Below are 20,913 nucleotides of genomic sequence, written 5' to 3'. Positions count from 1 at the left end.
CTTTCCCGTAATATGTAAATATACATAGAAATCCCCAAATTCTTATATACCCTGCCCCAGTTAATTATAAACCATAAACGTAGTTAAAAAGGGATTAATGGATTAATCTGAGATTCATTAATAACCTAAATCTTCCCACTCCGTAAAATGGGATTAATTAACCCCTAAGGCTAATTAAGAACCTCCCTTCCATTCACAATCACCCCGATACGATTTATTAACTTGTTAATTGAATCGGGCCCGCCGCAGTTAAATTCCCACCGTACCCCACTCCCCGTTCACCATCCAATCATTCCCCCATCATCCAACGTTCAACGCTGATATCGCTACCCCCTAGTGACTGCACTTTAACACACGATCACACCAGGTGGTTTTTCCCTCGTACTCCCACCACGCGTCAGATAGTCTATGTGATTGCTTGCCCTCGGCCAAAAATCGCCTGCCTCCAAAAGCGGTGCGATCCCGTACTGCTTATCGCCCTCCATAAACGACAAAACGTCTTTTCGCCACTTACGTCATCCACCCGATAATCCAAAAAACCCCGCCAACCTTGACTTTGTTAATAAAAATGAACAAAACATCATTTTCACTGTTATATGTTGCGACTGTGCTCCCATGCAAAACAACGTCCAAGTCAACTATTCGAGCTTTCAAACCACCACCTGGTAAAGAAACTTGTGGCGACGTAGTCTGGAACCCGTTATCCTCCCTATCATTGCACTGTTCACTTCCTTGATACAGGTATTTATCCAATTTTCACTGAAACCCTATAATTTTGGTTTTCTACTGAAAATTCTACAAGAAAGGGCCAAATTCAGTTCTAGTCTAGTCTGTGTTTGCCATAAAAGTTTCCAAACCTGCTGTTTGGCCTATTTTCTCACAGAAAACCCAAATTCCATTTTTGAATCCACAAGAACCAAAAATGGAAACCCCCGTTGTTTTGAATATCACACCTCTCAATGCCCCCCATAAGGACCAAGACTATCTGCCTCTGGCAGATAAAGATTTCCAAATAAAGGACATAACCACTGACCATAATCACCTGAAAGCCTTTTGCCAAGCCAGAAACAACTACTTAAATGGCTCAGACATCCTGGGACTGTGGGAATCCAACCTTCCCAGGTACTTTCTTCCCTCAGTCCATGTCTTTCCTGATATAATTCACCAATGTTGTGCCAATTATGATCCTAACCTGAGAGCTGTTATGTCCCCAAGCCAAACAGTCTTATTCCCCATAACAACTGCATCCATCAATGAAATGTTGCAATTTTCCCCTGATCAAGCCCTCACTCCCCTTTCTATGGAATATTTACTTGATAAAGCATCTCAGTTGTCCCAATCAGAAGTAAACCACATCGGTCAGACCTTCATGTTACCAAAGCACCAGCCCAAAGGTCCACCTCCTTATCTGCAGGCTTTCTTTACATATACAGGAAAAATTATTGTTGATATGATAGCCTCAATCATGGGATTCAACACTAGTGAGTTTGTTGATGATGTAACCCTAGTGTTGTTGTCAATTTTTACTCTTGGACAGCCTCCTGCTGTTAAATATGACTATGCTTCCTACATTGCCAATAAAATTCATGATCAATTCCTAAGACTTGACAATGAAGGAGTCTTCAAATATACCACTTTCATCTACCATCTTATGTTGTATTATCAGTCAGAGAACTTTCCTTTCCTTGTAAAGAAACTTGACACCAAAGGAAACCCAAGGTCTGTTATCTTTTGGAGTCCAATCTTTCATAATACCATTGAGTCCCCATACACCTACAGTGAGTTTATTGACCTGTTTGTCCATCCAACAACCACTTTGTTAACAAGAGTTTCCCCTCCTAGGATCAGTGGTGATATAAAGAAGATCCTCCAGCTTTCCAAGCAATACAGAATAGGTGATTGGTACCTATACAAGAACCATACAGAAATCAGAATCTATGGGTGTGAGCTCTGCCCCTTTAAGCTACCAAAGTATGTTCTAATGAGACTGTTTGCATTGGAATACTTCAGACAGATGCTGCATACAGACTTAGTCCATTTTCGTAATGCCAAAAAGAAAGCTCGTCTTAGAATCAAGAATCAGTTAGGCCCTTATATTTGCAATGACAGGAAAGCATGGAGAGAAGCAGAAATTTTTTTAGAAGAGCATCTTAAGTTACAGAGGAGTTTTTGGTGGAGGCCATATGACCCTAATAGCTTTATATATGATAGAAGAATGAAGAACAGGCTATCGCCATACATACATCATAGGATCCCAGAAATTGAACAATTTGCAAACATGGATGAATGGAGGGAAGGGACTCTAGTAGAAGATGTTAGTGAATAGGTCAATATAGAAAATGCTATGAGAGATCTTGAGAAAACCCTTGACCTGGATTCTTTTGGCCAGGTATCATTCGAGCTATCTCAAAGGTCAGGAATTGGTACATCCATTGCTGGAACCTCTCCACAGCCTTCACAGGAAATCAGCATACCAGCCACAGGAACATCTAAAGGTAAGAAAGTAGAGACCATAGAATAGCCCACAATGTCAAAGCAGCCTGAAACTTCCAGAGAACAGGTCCAAATGCCAGCTCCTCCAACTCAAACCAGTATAGAAGAAACTCCAATTTTGCAAACTCCTCTAAACGAGGAAAGAAATAAAAAGAGGGACAGGGAAACTACTACCCCTGCCAGTGGACCTACAGGATAGCCTGGGACAAAAAGGCAAAGACTGAATCCTTTTTCAGAGGAGGAAATTGGTGAAGAGACAACAGATAGTCAAAGAGAAGAAAGGGTAGTCAGCCAGCAAACTTCTCCATTGGGAGGAACATCCACTAGCTCACAGAGGCAAGAGCTAGAAAGACAACATAGTCTAGAGGTATCATCCCTTAGACCGCCAGGTAAAGAGGCCTCAGATATCAAGAAAACATTCACAGAAATAAAGGCCAGGAATGATCCATTGAGACTTCAAATTTACAATCAATATTTGAAAATGGCCCCTACAAATAAGCAAAGACTAATGTCAGCCTATGACATTAAAGAGGGCAAGATGATAATGAGCTACTTCAAGCCAAAGGTACAACAACCTCAATCAACAGCAGATTACCTCAGAACAAATTTGGAAGTCTTGGCAAAAGATATTCACCCTATGGATCAAATTGAACTGCACAAGCAAACTGGAGAAATGGTCTATTCAACATTGACTGGTAAAGCAATGATGGCCCACAGGCTACAAAATTCTTTGGATAATACAACTGCCCAACTAAACTTGGAAAAAGCCTCCTCTCAGGCTAAGGATAACAGAATAAAGTCATTAGAAGAAATCATCATTGGATTGGGACATGATCCCAAAGATGTAAAGGGTATAGAAGCATTAATAAAAAGGAAAGATGAAGATATTGCTGCCTTGAGGAAGCAGCTAAAGCTACCTCCTTCAAGACATCCACAGACTGCTGAGGTTATACAACAAAATTTTTAAGAAAAGATGATGGATCTACTCTTAAAACTCAATGAAAGATTGAATGAAATAGAGCAGGCATTAGAAAAAGCACTAAAGTACAAGCAGGGAGAGTCGACCTCTCAACCTCCTGATGTAATACCAATAGTCTCAACAACAGTCCCCTCTACACTTGGGACAACATTAGCACCAAACATCCCAGCAGCCACAGCAGAGGTGGTCACAGGTATAGCAAAAGCAGGAGCAGCACAGGGCAGCAGCACCAATTTGAGCACAAAAGAGCTAATAAAGTCAATAGACGACATGAAACTAATGGTTCCGAATTAAAATGGGTAAAAGAATAGTTTGCTAAGATGGAAAGAAATTATGATCTCTCAAAAATAAACATTGTGGAAAAAACAAGGGAGATTAAAGCATTAGAAGATAAAGTGAAAACATTAGAAAAAGATCTCACTTTTGACAAGCCTCTAGCAGAAATCAAGAAAATTCTTTGGACCAACATCACCCAATCCATAAATGATGTTTGGCCATCTATTCAAGTGATTTTTGAGCAGATTGATCTAGTGAAGGCAACACAGGAAGAAATTCAAAAGACAAAAGCACAATTAGGACAAATGCCAGATGAAGCCAATAGGCTCATACATTTTTTGAATACCAATAATAGTGAACAGCTGGAAGCACTTGGCATCGCTGATAGAACAAAAACCATTTTGGAAATCAAAAGGGTGTTGACCAAGAAAACTTTGATGCAGAATTTAGAGAGAATATGTCATGATATGCAGATAGAGATTAATGCTTTCATAGAGAAGTTTTCCATTTTGCAGAATAAAGGGCTACCAAGTCCTTTAGTGATTAATGACAGATTAATGAAGCAAAGAGATTATGTAGATAAATTGAATAAATATACTGGAAATCAAGGTAGTTCATCAACAAGTGCATCGGGAATAAAAACACTCCCCACAGGCTGAGTTCTCTATAACAGCTTAGAGAACTTATTCTATGTTGAGCATGAACTAAAACACTTGTTCCCAATTCAGCCTACCTTTTTCAGATATACAGAAACTGATGAGACCCTGAGGAAACTTCAGAAACACAGATTTCCAGAGCCAAAATGGTGGGAAGACATGTTGGAAATTTTGTAAATTTATCCCTGGTAAAATGTAAATTTCGGGTTATTTACTGTAGTAAGGAATGAACAAAGATGAACAGGGATCAAACAGGTCGAAGTGTATCAGAACAGGTAAAGAGTATCAGTCAAAACAGGGCATCCAGCACAGAGTTACTAAAGAGGACAGCAGCAAGCCAAATCATAGGGCCTGCCTCTAGCACACTTAGCAAGAATAGGAATAGCACAACATCAGTTTACCTTTCTCCTATCTTCGAGACTAGTTGTCTCTATTTTCTTGTAACTTATTCTTAGTCATCCTAGAATATATCTCACTTTGTTGTGAGATAGTTTTTGTAATTTTTTTTTGTATAAATACTCCCTCAATTGGAGTATTGAGGGTGGATTCTTAGACATTGCTGTAATATTGATTATTTTGGAATAAAGTGTTGTTTGGACCAACTTTTGTATGGCTTGTTGGATAAAAAATTGAAGCAAATGACTTTTCACAGATTTCTTGAATCAAACACCGGATCAATAACTCTTCTATACCTTATGTTTTAAAATTTTCTTTGTTTATTATATCATCTATGTTTCACATCTAAATGATAAAAGAAAAAGAATAATTCAGAATATGCTTGATTGCACTCTGTTTTCAATCGTTATTATTCTCCATGTTTTCTTCTGAATTAGGATAAACAATGAAATCTTAATTTCTCCTGTTTTCTAATTCGTTCATTTTGATTATTTAGTAAATAATTCTTAACTGCTCTTTATTAGTAATCATTCACGTTCCCTCTTTAAATAGGCTGAAGGATTCTTAACTGCCCTTCAACCATTTTGAACCCATTCCATTTATTCTAAATCTTTATTTGTTCCTTGTTTGACCATCTTGCCCTATGAAACCATCCTTTGTTAAGAAACTGAATCCAGTTAAGCCATCTTCTTTGACTCCATTAGCCCAATGGCCTAAAGTACTCAGTCCTACCCCTCTACTATTGAATCTCACCACCCAAATTCAAACAAAACTCCTAAACTTCACAACTAGCCTAAAACCTTTCCAAAACAAAGCTAAACCTTAAAGAGAGAGCCCTCTCTGGATACAAATTGGCTAGATTCTGTATCTAAAAGATTGGTTTGTGGTTACCTCGGACCCCTTTCCCCTTCTTACAACTTCTGGGAAAATTTGAGTGATAACAGGCTCCTCTCATTAAAGACCAGAGAGTTCAAGACTTGGATAGGAAAGGAGTCTGTGCACTCTAGTGGCTTGGGCAATCCAAGAACCACCCTACCAAGAAATTCTGTTCAGGAGACTCAGATCAAGCTCCTCATTTTAATTCTCTTCTTTAAAGACACAATAAAAGAAGGCCACCATTAAAAGCTAGACCGGAGACGTAGCTCTAGAGGATAAGGTGAACTCCTTATTAATTGTTGTGTTATTGTATTTGCTTACTATGATTTTCTATTATTTTCAATTTTCCAGTGTCTGTGTATTTTGCAATCTGATTGATCTGTTGCCTAAAATAACATAGACACACACCAGCAAATGAGTCTGTAATACCTTCATTCGTAATAACTTAACTGAGGTCACTCAAGGGTGATTTTCAGATGAACCAATTCCATAAGAGAAAGAAGAATATATCATATTCAAATACTTGTAATCAATACTTGTAAATTTTTATTAGCTATCATATGATAGACGGTACTATGACGGCATTTCTTTTATCCATTGTTATTAACATACTCGTTCCATAAGAGAAAGAAAAATGTATCATTTTCAAATACTTCTGATCAATACTTGTAAACTTTTATGAGCAATGAAAAATGTACCATGGAAACTTCATTGTAAAATTTTATGAGCATTGATGTGTTCTTATACCTCTTCTATGATTTCATTACACCTATTATTCAATTAATAATTAAATCATAACACCTATTATTCATCATTAATAATTAGTCGATTGATAAGAATTATGGATGAAAGTTGGTAGTAGTTTATGGGATCGAGAAAGAAAGAAGAATACATTAAATTTTTGGAAACTTCCCAAATAATTTTATGAATGCTAGATATGGAATCTAATTACTAAAAACAAGTCAAGAATATATGTCGGAAACGGTATGAATTACTTATGTGATCCCTACTTGAGTAATTTCATATTTAATGGAATCTAATTACTAAAAACAAATCAACAATATATGAACTCGGAAACGGTATGAATGACTTATGTGATCCCTACTTGAGTAATTTCATATTTAACGGGGAACAGCTATGCGTGGGAAAAAATCGATGGAGTAATTATCGAACACTATGACCGAGTTCATGAGTCATTTATCTCACCCCCTCGGAGTATGAGGAAGGGTTTTTTTTACATTTCTACGTGATAGTAATTGTACAATGGTTTTAATTAGCAACGATCGTATAAATGGTACTCTCAAAGTTGAAATTCAATATTTTTTATATTTAAAATAACTAATAAAAATAAATTAAGTTTCAACGGGGTGTGCTCCAACCAGATTTTTATATGAATGTATTTTTCAATATGATTTAGTTTGAATATATATAGATATAGATATGAGGTACTTGCGTAGTATATTATCATCAATATTTTCACCAAAATTTCATATAATGTAAACAAAAATATAATGTTCAGAAATATATAGAGAATGGATTTAAAATTAGGAATAGAGTGCACACTTTTTCTCATTATTCAGTAACAGTGAAATAAATTATATAGGAGACAAGGAAACAAAGAGTAATAAATAACCATAGAAAGTCCCAACTGAAACTCAATTAACTGAACAGAATCTAAACAAACAGTGAGATTAATTCTCTCAACACCCCCACTAATGTCAACTGTTATAGGTATTGACGCTTACAATGGCCAAGTTCTCTCTTTGAAATTCTTATTCATTTTTGCCCAATGGTTTTTTAAAAATATTTGTAAGGTGATCTCATTATCCACAAAAATAAAAAATAAAAAGATATCTTCGTCATTGACAAGCTCACAAATGAAATGAAAGTGTGTCAATATGCTTGCTCTTTTTGTGAAAGACTTGTTTTTTGCAAAAAGAAATGACACAGTTGTTATCACAAAAAATAGAGGTTGGCTACTTTTGAGCATTTGAAAGATCCTTCAAGAGTATTCTCAGCCACATTGCTTAACAAGCTATTTAAATTGCAGCTACAAACTCGGCCTCTACAAAATATATTGAAAAAATGGGTTGTATCTTGGATGCTCGTGAGATCAAATTGGTTCCCAAGTGAAAATTGTAACATGAGATAATTTTTTGATCATCTAATCTACCTACATAGTCGCTATTTGTATAGCCTAAAAGTGAGAAATATTCAGAATGTGTGCAAAAAAAATTCATAGTCTAGTGTCCTTGCAACATATCTTAAGATCCTTTTTACAACCTTCCAATGGGAATTCTTGGGTGATTTCATAAACCTAGAAAAAAAACTAGCTGCAAACATGATGTCAGGTCTAGTTGCAGTGAGATATAAGAGACTAACAACTAGAATTGTATACAATGTAGAATCAATTGATGGTCCTTCATCTTATTTCCTTAGCTTGGTGCTTGGATCAATTAGAGTATCATCTAGTTTGCAATTGATCATTTTGAAATTTTGGAGGATTTCAGTGGTATTCTTTTGTTGACAAAAAAAAAATTCGATTAGCAGGTTGTTGAATTTGAATGACTAAGAAGTAATTCATGAGCCCTAGATCAAGCATATAAAACTCTATTTGCATGGAATCTTTGAATTATTCTAACATCATATTACCTGTATAAAGCAGATCATCAACATAAAGGCAAACAATTTACCTTCATGAGTTTTGGTATAGAGAGTTGGTTCGTCGATGCTTCTTTGAAATCCACTTTTCATGAGGTAAGTGTCGATTCTACTATACCAAGATCAGGGAGCTTGTTTCATGCCATATAACGATCTCTTCAACTTGTACACCTTATGCTCTTGTCCTAAAACTTCAAAACTAGAAGGTTGATCCACATAAACCTCTTCCTGCAATATGCCATTTAAGAAAGAAAATTTTACATCAAGTTGAAAAACTTTCCGTTTATGTTAAGTTGTTGTGGCCATCATAGTTCTAATAGTGTCTAACCTTGTTACTAGAGAAAAGGTTTCACCATAGTTGATACCAAATTGTTGTGATAATCCTTTGGAAACCAACCTTTCCTTATGTTTCTCGATTTCTCCTTTTTCATTCAATTTGGTCTTGTAGACCCACTTGACACCAATGTTGGTTTTTTCTTTTGGGAGATCAACTAGTTCCCAAGTCTCATTCTTCTCTATGGTTATGATTTCCTGATTCATTGCATCAACCCTTGTTTCTCTTTTATTGTCTCATCAAAATTGGTTGGTTGACAGGAAAGGAAGGAAAACAGGTTCTACTAGTCAAAGTCTTGCTCATCCTCATATAATTCCCCGATGCTTTGATTTTTCTAATTATCTTCTGAAGATGGTGAATCATTGTTGGATTCATTGTAGGAAGATGTACCATTTTGAGAGTGGTATGTCTCTCCATATACCTACATTCTTGGAAATCATGGTGGATCAACAAGATGATTTAAAGATTTATCAATTTGATCAAGCCAAGATTTATTTTCAAAAAAATTAACATCTCTTCTTAAAACAACTTTTTTGGCTACTAGATTGTAGAGTCTATAGGCTTTTGATTGTTCATTATGGCTTACAAAGGTACCTTTTTCACTTCTATCATCAAGTTTCTTTCATAGCTTCTTAGGAACATGTGCAAATGTTACACAACCATAAATTCGAAAGTGAGATACATTCACCGTCTTACCATCCCAAGCTTCCTAGGGTATTACATCTTTACACTGGTTGTTGGAGAACTGTTCAGAACATATATTGCAATAGCAACAACTTCAACCCGATAGTCATTGGAAAACTTCTTTTCACAAAGCATACATGTTTCCATATTCATTATTGACTACTTTTTCCTTTCTGCTACTCCATTCTATCATGGAGTGTATCTGGTTTTTTTTTGCATGATGATGCCTCGTTGTCGACAAAATGATTTGAAATCATTGGAATTGTATTCTCCTCCTCTCTCTGACTTGATTATTTTCAAAGGATTTCCACTTTTCTTTTTTCTTTTGCTTTGAAATTTTTGAATCTTGAGAAAGTATCAAACTTATTTTTGAGAAAATAAATCCATATTTTCCTACTATAGTCATCAATAAAAGTCATAAATTAAAGATTGCCACTAATAGATTGTGTTTGTATTGGGCCACATATCTCTATGTGGAATAGCTCTAAGGGCTCTTAATTTTCTCTAGTGGAAGATGTGGGAAAGTTTTCTTTTCTATGTTTTGATAGAATATAAATTTCATAGTTACAATGTTTTTCATTCATTAAAGGGAGACCAGTGGCCATAGAATGTTTTCAAAGAAGACTTAGAATCTTGAAGGGAGTATGCCCATACCTAGAATGCCATAATTGTGACTCATCTATACTTGAAACATTGTGTGCAAAAGACTGTGAGAGATTTCAACTTACAAGAGTCGAGGGAAGCATCATATTCTTTGTTTCTTCAACCTTTGTTATCAGTCTTCTATTGGGAGGTTTTTCATAGGTATAACATGTTGTCCCTTGGAATATTATATCATAACCATGTTCCATTAATTCACCTACACTAATGAGATTATGATTTAGATGTGGAACATAATAAACATCAGGTATATGTCGATGTTGATTTTGTTTAGTGAGAGTAGGAACAATACTTCTCCCTTCAACTTTTATATGGGAACGACCTCCAAGAGTAATTTCAGATGTTATGGAAGCATCAATGCAAGAAAGTAGAATTTTGTTCCATGTTATATGGTTGTTGCAGCCATTATCCAACAACCAAAAGTCCTCGTTGTGATTGTCTTTAGAAAGATGGCTGGAAAGAAACATGTTTCCTAAGATTCTCCTTCATTATTAGAGATATGGACACTTCTTCTTTGCTCATCTGACTATTTCTTTCTGCATTCATGTTCATAATGCCCAAATTTCTTGCAGTAATAGAATTGGACATTAGATTTGTTCCATGTTTTTCTTATTCTTGTTTGGTTCTATGAAGATCTCGACTATTCCACTGCATGACGATGTTTTATAGATGTGCCTCTACCTCTAACTTACTTGTTGTTGCCTCTATATTCTCTGCATCTGCCTCTGTCAAGAGAGATTTGTGCTTTGAAAGCTTCTTCCGTGGAATCTTCTCCCATATTAAGTCACATACATATCATGTGACAGAAGCAACCTAGCCAATTGTTCCACTGAAAGAGTTGTAAGATCGATCTTCGGATTCCAGAATGGTTGTTACAACCATGTCATATTTATTTGGTAGGCTTCAAAGGACTTTGTCAATGATTTTCTGATCTCAAATCATTTCACCAATAAGTTTGATTTGATTGACAATGCCCATGACTCTGGTCGGTTTCTAACTAAGCTTGTAATGTTTACAATTTAAGAGTGTCTTCACTATATCATTACCCTGATATGCAACTTTTTGAATATCCCAAGCTTCTTTTGTGATTGATGCGTTGGTTTTATTGTCGAAGATAGAGTCATCGATGGAATTCTATATCCACATTTGGCTCTATGTTCTTTCTTTCTTTCTTTCTTTCTTAGTTCAATAATCACATTCCTGTGATTATTGGTCATAGTTTTCAATTCTTCTCGGGTCAGCTTTACATAGCCATTCTAAAATGTATCCAAAGTTTTCGTCCATAAATACCAAAAACACTTTAAAAAATATTTTTTTAATGTGAATATATACTCATTTTTTAAAATCCTTTTCAAATATCTTGTAAATCTTTTTGGATTAAAACCAAAAAAAAAAAAAAAAATTCATATAAATATGAAAAAAACATCTTTTTTGTCATTTCCTTCTTAAAAGGAACTTCCCCTTTCTTAAATAATACTTTTTAAAATGAACTTTATTTTAGGTTTATATTTCTTAAAAAGGGCTTTCGAAGACTTAAACGAATTTAGAAAAATTAAAATGGGTTTTTTTTTAAATCCTTAGATTTTTTTCGTTTCTTTGGAATAAAAACTCTGGAGCGTTTGAGTGTAGGGTTGATATTGCACCTCTCGACAGAGAGCACCTGCAAAATGTCCAAGAAGATTGTGTTGTTCGAGTGTTGGCTTGATGTCGCTCCTACCGGCACAGAACTCTGGCCATAATTCGAAGAACAAGTTTCCCTCTTTCTGTGGCAGCTTCTTTTCCTTCGAAGTATAACACTGATAATTTATATAATATCACAACTAATGCTCTGTCGAAGATCATGGACCACGTTAGAGTGAATGACTTTGATTGATGGATCTGTCAACAATTCGTCACTCTCTCCCTGACCTTCAGGGGCTACATGGCAGCTAGCTTCTAAGCAGCAACGCTTTCTTCACAACTGGCTCCTTTGATACCATGACAACTGCTGCTTTCTTCACAACTGGCTCCTTTGATACCATGACAACGTTTGCAGAGGCAGAAATACACAACGACAAAAAAACAAAAAAAAATTATTCAAAATTGGGAATAGAGCCAGCAACTCTCGTCATTATTCAATAACAATTAAATAAATTATATAGGAGACAAGGAAATAAAAAGCAATAAATAAATAAATTATATAAGAGACAAGGAAATAAAGAGCAATAAATAATCGAAGAAAGTCTCAACTAAAATTCAACTAACCAAATAAAATCTAAACTAATTATGACAATTAAATAAATTATATAAGAGACAAGGAAATAAAGAGCAATAAATAATTGAAGAGAGTCTTAACTAAAACGTAACTAACATAACAGAATCTAAACTAACTATGACACCTAACCGACAGTGAAATTATTTATCTGAACAAAAAATACATTATGTATCTGACTATATTTATTTTATATTTACAAAAATTTTAATTAAAAATATATAATAGTAAGAAAAGAAAAAAAAGTTGAGAACAATATAACAAAGTTCATCATATCATGTGTGTCAAAATTCAATTTAAATGAGGAAGATTTTAACGATTCTTCTTAAATATCATTCATATATATATATATATTAAAAAAATTGTATTAATTCATATTTATATTTTTTAAATTGAATATTTTAAAAATAGCAAAAATGGTATATTATATTTTTTTGACTTATAAATTAAATATTATTAAAAATATTAAAAATTAAGATGTTTATAGTGCAAAGGAAATCCTCTACTTGTTAATATTATTTAGATATTTTAAATTATAATAATGAATAATATAATTAAATTTTATTATTATAACAATAAATGACAATTAAGTCCATGAGATTTTGAATTGACTGTGAATAAGTGCATTGTTAAAGAACTTCTTGCAATAGGTTAATTCGATTTCGACTCTTACTATTTATGAATACAAGCATTGTTAAAGAACTCTTTGCAATAGGTTACTAGTTCAAATACCCTCTAATTTTAAGCATGTAACCTCTTAAAAAGAAACACATGTTCTTAACCATTGAAACTACTCAAGTTATATTCCATATTCTTTTTATTATAATATCAATGCCAAATTTTGAATTTCAATTAAAAATATAAATGAACTCTAAAATTAAAAATATAATAAAATGAAAAATGAAAAAACCCCTTTAGGAGCATTTAACGTTGCTCAACTCAAGCATACTTCCAAGATCAAACAACATTATTTAATATGATGTAAGTTAGTTTTAGTTAACAAAAGAGTATGCATTTTGTTTCAAATTTCCACGAGATTTGAACCAAAACATTTTCCTTTGGGACCCTTTTCCATCTCAAAACTTCAACGAAATGTTGCATGAATAACTGATCCCTAATATGAAATGAACACCCATTGGCTCAAGCAATCCAATGAGCACATAATTCTAAATTTCCGTGCTGTAACACGAAAGATATATTTTGTCCATTTACAATTTAAGCACACCACTTTCATTTTCAATGCATGAAAGTTTAAACTGTTGAACCATTCTTTCACGCATTAATAACAGGGTCTTCACATTCCATTCCTTCAATTATTCTCACCCCAATTGTTCCACTTTGCGGTAGCAGGAATATGAACCTCAGTTTTACCTTCAATTTCAGTTGGGCGTGCACGTATTCACCTGTCGGAGAGCCATCAAACAGAACTTTAGTTTGAATAACATAACTTCAAAACCTCTGTATAAGAAATTGGATTTATGGATAATTGGTCCATGTTGAAATTTAATTCTCTCGACTTATCAGTCCTTTCCAACAAAATCGATTAGCGGCATTCAGAAACGCAACATAATACCTCAAAAGTTTTGAAGACTCCACACAACGTTCCACTAAAAGAAAATAACCAATACACCTCCTTCCAATCACTTTGCTGGTTGATCAATCTTCAACTGCTGTCCGAACAAAAAACAACTATGAAAGAATACAATTCTATACAATGTATTTTACATGGTTGAAGAAATATAATAGTGAATCTAGAGATGTGAATAATCTAGTCCTAGTTAACTAGTTATGTAGTATCAGTGAATTGTTTCATGCAAGTGGATATTAGTAAAAATCATGCATAGACTTGTAAAGTTCTTTATTGGTGATAATACTAAGGTTTCTATCCATGGCTCCACTCACTAGTATAATTGAAGTATAATTAAGTGTATGTATCTCCAATACCCCCATGAAGCACTAATAAGGAAAACCCAATGGATTGGTCAAAGCTTTATACAATACCTATTTTAAAATGAATTTAATTAACATAGACCAATTAGAAGAAGATAAAATAGGGAAAACCACATGAGAGAAACCCCCCCCCTTCAAAATACAATACTAAAAAAAATATAGCTGTTAAGCGTTTGTGTCCTTCACCCTTAACGCACTCTCACAAAAAGTGAAACTTCTACTCAATGAAAGTCTTCATGAAGATATCTACATACTATTTAGAAGTGGGATAGTATAACAAGTTGATGACACCATCATGTACCAATCAATGAATATAGTGCATATGGATCTTGATGTATTTTGTTTGTTGTTGTTGCATTGGATCTTTGCAAAACTTTAATGTGCTTCCATTGTCACACTAGATGATAGTTGGGTGATGAAATATGATACCAAGCTAAGTGGCAAAGTTTTATAACCAAATGGACCAAATGGCAATGTTGACCACGCATTTGTAATCAGCGTCTACCAATGATAAAGAAATCATGGATTGCTTTTTGTTGGACTAAAAAATGGAGACAAAGCCTAGACTAACAACGTATCTTGAAGTTGACTTGTGATCAATTTTATTTCTAGCTCAATCTAAGTCAATGTGGTCAATGAGATCCAAATTACATCCTATTGCATAATGAATCCCATAGCTAATGGTTCCCTAGACATATTTGAGTATGTGTTTCAGATATTTACAATGCAACTCATGTAGCTCTTGTATGTACCTAGAAATTACACCTACTACATATGCGATACTAGGACGAGAGTGAGTAAGATAGAGGTGACTCCCCACAAGCTCTCTATCCACGGTAGTTGTTGGCTTGTAGCCGGTCATGTGAAATTGAACTAAGAGATTTGTAACATACCTGGACTAAGAAGTTTTTATCCCTAAATCATTCTCGTTGATTTCTAGTGAAGGGAAGGAGTGTAATAGACCCAGATCCATCATGGAAAACTTTCCATGCAAAGAAATTTTAATAGTAGCAATGGCTAAGGTTGAACTACTTGTGATTAGTAGATCATCTACATAGATAACTATAATCAATAGAGGGGTTAGATTTTCTTAGTATATAATCATTTGGAACAAAATGTTAATAGAGTAAATATTAATCCATGTTAGCATAACATCATCTACATGTCTACTTGAGTCCATAGAGAGACCTCTTGTGTTAGCAAACTAAAAATGAAATATTTATGTATCCATTTGGTTGCTCCATATAAATTTTCTATTTCAAATCACCATGAAAAAATACATTCCTCACATCCATATGGTGAACATCCCACCTTCTTACTACTACAATTGCAAGAATTAACCAAATAGAGCCTATTTTAGCCATTGGAGCAAAGGTTTCATCATAATTGATTTCATAAACCAGTTGAAATCCTTTGGACACCAACCATGCTTTGGATCTACTCACAAGTCCATTTGTTGTTGTTTTTTTCCTATAGAGCCACTTGCATTTGAAAATATTATCATATGAAGGAAGTCGATCCAAGTTAGAGGTTTCATTCTTAGTGAGGTAGTTGTACTTTTTGTCCATAGTTTATTCCCAGAATGGACTCCTTGTAGATTATGTGTAAGTTGGAGGCTCAAATGGTAGAGTCATGTAACAATGCATGGGAATAATTGGTTCTATAGTTGTGAGTGTATAAGGTGCTTCTTCAAATCAAGGTATGATGGTAGGATCACCCAAGAATATCACTCACGAGGAGTCAATTATGTGTCAAAAATGCTCAGGAATCCAAACCTTTGCATGCAAGCTCATGATATTTTGAATCAACTTTAGAACTCATAACTAAAATATGATATGAATGAAATATTGCATCATCTTTTATATCTACTTCAAGAGGAATCATATACCTTTTTATATTTTGTTCCTTAGATGCATGTAGGGGAATTTCTTCAAAGTAGACACTCCTCTTAATGAAGGGATTTTCTATTGAAATATTTAACAATATGTAGCCTTGTACACCATCTAGATATCCAAAAAATATGCATTCTTTGCTTTGAAGCTCCAAATATTTCCTTCTGTTATAGGAATGTGGGCCCATCTGTGAGATCTCAAAATGTGGAAATGTGTGATTTCTAATTGCGTGGAACTCTAAGCTTAAAAAGGTGTTTTCCCTATACTATATCTATGAGGAGACACATTTTGTATGTATGAAGCATAGTTGATTGTTTCAACCCACAATTTGGAAGGAAGGGACATTCCATGCAACATGCAACTGACTCTATCTTTCAAGGATAAGTTCTTCCTCTCAGCGACCTTATTCTACTGTGAAGTGTATGGAACTATAAGTTGCAATTGTATTATTGCCTAATCGCAAACATTTTGGGCATTCCTATTGACATACTCCCCATTATTATCTATATGGAGTATATGCATCATATTTCCTTACTGCTTCTCTACATCCACATTGAAAATATTCAGATGCTCAAACACTTATATTTCAGTTTGAGAAAATACAACAATGCACATATCATGCAATCATCTATGAATGTGGGTACATATATGGCCTTACTTATGGAAGTATCTGGAAATGAACCTATAAGATCATTTTGAAAAAAATATAAGGGATATTAGGCCCTCCATGCATGTACCTTCCCAAAATTTTCTCGTGGATGCATTTGAAGATCACATTCTTCACAATTTCATCAAAAAATTATCTGGTAGGTAAGCATTTCACCATCCCTTATTTTCTAAGTTGTTGCATGTAATTGAAATTTAATTTTCCAAACCTTTCATGCCAAATTATACTTTCACCATGTTCATGCATCAATAGTAAAGTGGAATCTAATTGAGGAATAAATTCAAAAGTAGCGTATAAATGAGATTAATGATTTACCTTACCAATTGCAATTTTTGAGTTATCTAACATGTTTTTGATTTCAAATCTTCTCTCAGTATCATTATGTGTCATTTGATACATGAAGAGAATACATAATGAAAGGTTTGGAATATGCATGACATTCTCAAATCTTCCATCTCAAAATCTACCCCTCCCTTGTCTAGTTGCCTCTACTAAAGAATCATCTCCCATGAGAATAGGAGGACCAACATATGGTTTTAAAGATGAGAGAGCATATTTTGTGGCTTCCATGTGATGTGAAGTTGTAAATTATAGATCCATGCATTAGGAGAAGAATGAATAGCAATTAATGCATGTGCATTCCCTCTTGTTTTAGGTGCTCTTTCTCCCTCCTTCTTGGCACTCTCTAGAATATAGTCACCAAGATTGTTTTGTTGAAGATTTTACACCATCATTGAGATCAATTATATGCTTCATGCATAATGATTATGGATGGTAATCATTATTGTAATAGCTTCATTTTGGTGTCCCCTTCTTTCCCTTCTTTTCATTTGAGCTTATAGATTCATTTGGAGGTTTGATATTCCCTCCCTTTCTTGGATCTGGTTCTTTTGCGTTTCCTTTTCCTTTGGATTTCAAGTTTTCCTTGCCTCTTTCATGTACAAAAAGTGGTTGATATTTTGAAATTTTCAATTTTCCCATTTTATAAGATTATCGTACTCATGTATTAGGGACTCAATAAAAGTATTGAGTGTTGGTATCTTCCATGTTGCTCCTATTGTGACCCTAATAATGTGAAAAGTGGTGACAATATAACATATTGTGGACTCATTTTTGGTAATATCATAAGAAATAATTATCTTTCTTTCTTGGATTTGTCAATTCTGCATTTTTTCAACTATAGTAACAAGCCTTTGAACCTTGTGAAGAAATATTGAATTCTTTCAAAAGTATTTGGATCTAATGAGTTGAGCTCATTTTCAAGGACGTGACCTTGCATCTTCTCCTACTTCCAAAAGGGTATCTCCAAAGTGGTCCAAACATTATTTGGAGTGGTGCGTGCTTTGCTATGAACAACTATTCGGGAGAAATTGATAAGCATAAGAGACCAAAGGCCTTGTCCATGTAGTTGAATCATTTTCAACTGCATTATTTTATTCAATCTTTGTTGGCATGGCTATCCCATACAAGACTCTACTTCTGAGCCTAAATATGATCTTTAGCCTGCATTCAAAATATTTAAATGGTGTAATAAATTCAAAATGTGGAAGCTTCATTCTTTCTTATAGCTCAATCAGTGTCTATAAATACATAGTTTATGTTCCTTTTTCCTATATTCTTTGTGTTGTAATACCATGTGAAATTGTAGTTAAACCTGCATAGGATGGATCTAGCTAGAAAATAATAAACAAAACTTGCAATTAAGAAACAAGAGATAATTGAGAGATGAATAATTAATGAGTTTCATTCATGTACGAAAAAACAAGAGAATACCATTCCATACAATATATTTTACATGGTTGAACCAATATGGTAGTAAATCTAGAGAGATGTTAACATGCATTGAAGCATCAAGGGAATATTGAAGTCTAAACTGAGTCTCCTAAAGAAAATAATAAAATTGTAATAAAAATAATAAATGAAGAGTTATGAATTTTTAATAGAAAAGAAAGAAAACTACATTTTTTGTTGTATTTTTTTTTTATCTCCTTGCTTGTTTACTCAAATTTCACATGTATACACTTGTAGGATGTAGAATTAAATTTCAATGAATACCCACTTTGCATAATTTTGATTAGATGCAACCAAGAAAAAATCAAAATACATAAAAACAAAGTGTGTTTTTCCTGCCCCTGCATTAACCCTATCGGGCCTTTCAACACCAAGTTATCATAGGGTCAATTCCAAACATATTTTTCGGTGTATTTTGGTTTTTTCTTGGTGTAGATATACTCAAAAGTGTTCATAGTGGGTATTCATTGGATTCAAAATCTAATTCCACATCTAATGAGTGTACACACTTGAAATTTGAGTAAACCCACAAGGAGATAAGTCAAAAATATGATTTAAAAAATAGTTTTCTTTTCCCTCCAAAAATAATCTCCTTTGGGGATGACATCATCATCTTGAATCTGATTAGTTCTCCTAATGTTGGTTTTGTTAGTACATTTTTCAATTTCAAGCTCATTTCTGACCTCAAAATTCCCTTAATGGAAAACTGACGCATAATGCTAGTTAACTAACTATGTAGTCATAAGTGAACTTTCTCATGCAAGTCAAGAATGGTAGAACTCATGCATGTAAATGTGACTTGATGACAATTGAAGTAAAACTAAGTGTATTTTATCTCCAATAACATCATTCCAATTTGCATTTAAAATAGTGAAATGAAGGCACAAAAGCAAAAGTCACCTGAATATAACAGGTAACTATGAAGGTCAAATTATATGCTTCAAAACCATTTTTCCTCAATTGATAATAATTTATTCACAAAATTATTTCTAGTTAATCTCATATCAAACTTTTTGTCTGATCGCTGATATTTTTTTTGTTTATAAACCTTTATTTACAAGTTGAACATTTTTTTTTGCTCCAAGGCATAAACCTTCAATTGCAGCTCTAATGATGAAAATCCAGTTGTTAAATTACACAATTTACATCAAGAACCATATGCTCAAAATTCATGTGCTCAAAATTCCCTCCATGAAGATTGGTCTCCTATAAAATTGAAAAACCATCAATGGGCATATTGACTGAAATACCTGTAAATACTCAAAACCAAAATAGGCATTAAAAAAACTATATTAAGGAAAAAAAATGGAATAAGTACTAAAATATTAATCTATATGTACAGTGATCATTTTTTATTTATTTATTTGTACACTTCAAAATTTTGTATTTCTAATGGGTTAAAGTGGGTTAGACATTTTCATTACTTTCAAATTTATTATAACTGCCAACAGATAGGTTATATTGTCTTTGTTTCTTATACTACCAAACAAGTAGTTATATTATTTTTGTTTTATGGTATAAAAAAAAAATTGACTTTTTGTTTTATAAAAAATGTCATAAAGTTTTTTAAAAATTATGCATTGGAGGAAACTTTCCTCAAGATTTTACAAGGACCAACCTTTTTCACTATGAGCTTATTATATGTTTTTGCCAGAAATATTTCCTTTCCCAAAAGTACCATGACTAAGTCACCAATCTAAAATTATTTTTGTCTCCTCTTCATGTCCACATGTTGTTTATTTTTGTTGCTACTTTCATGTAGTTGTCGCTTCACCCTTTCCTTTAACTCTTGCATACTAATTGCAAAATCTTCTCCTACAACAATTCTAAATTATTGATTACGTAAATTTCTCAATTCATATACACCTCGAGGATGAATTCCATATAAAATTTTAAATGGGATCATACATGTACCCATGTTGGGTGAACCATTATAAGTGAATTCATCTTAGGCGAGCACTTAATCCCATTGTTTGGGATGATCACTTACCAAACTCAGAATATTTCCTAGACTTTGATTCACCACTTATGTTGACCATTGGTTTGTGACTGATACGCTGAACTAAAATTGAAATTAATTCCTAGATTCCTCCATAATGTCCTCCAAAAATGGCCCACAAAATTGTTATCCCTGTCTGGCGCAACACTATGAGGCAATGTATGTAGTCTCATAATTTCTTTGAAAAATAATCCTTTTGAATTAGTTCCATCAATGATTTTAGTACACGTAATAAAATGTGTCATTTTTGAAGATATGTCCATAATAACAAAGATAGTCATTACCTCGATGAGTTCGAGATAACACAAGAGCAAAGTCCATGTTGATTGAATCTCAAGGCCTGTTGGG

Source organism: Pinus tabuliformis, chromosome Q, assembly GCF_031772625.1.
Source record: "Pinus tabuliformis cultivar Carrire ecotype Pingquan chromosome Q, CPIR1, whole genome shotgun sequence".
Classification (NCBI taxonomy): Eukaryota; Viridiplantae; Streptophyta; class Pinopsida; order Pinales; family Pinaceae; genus Pinus; species Pinus tabuliformis.
The sequence above is the reverse complement of the archived record's forward strand: the minus strand, read 5'-3'. Positions refer to the sequence as shown.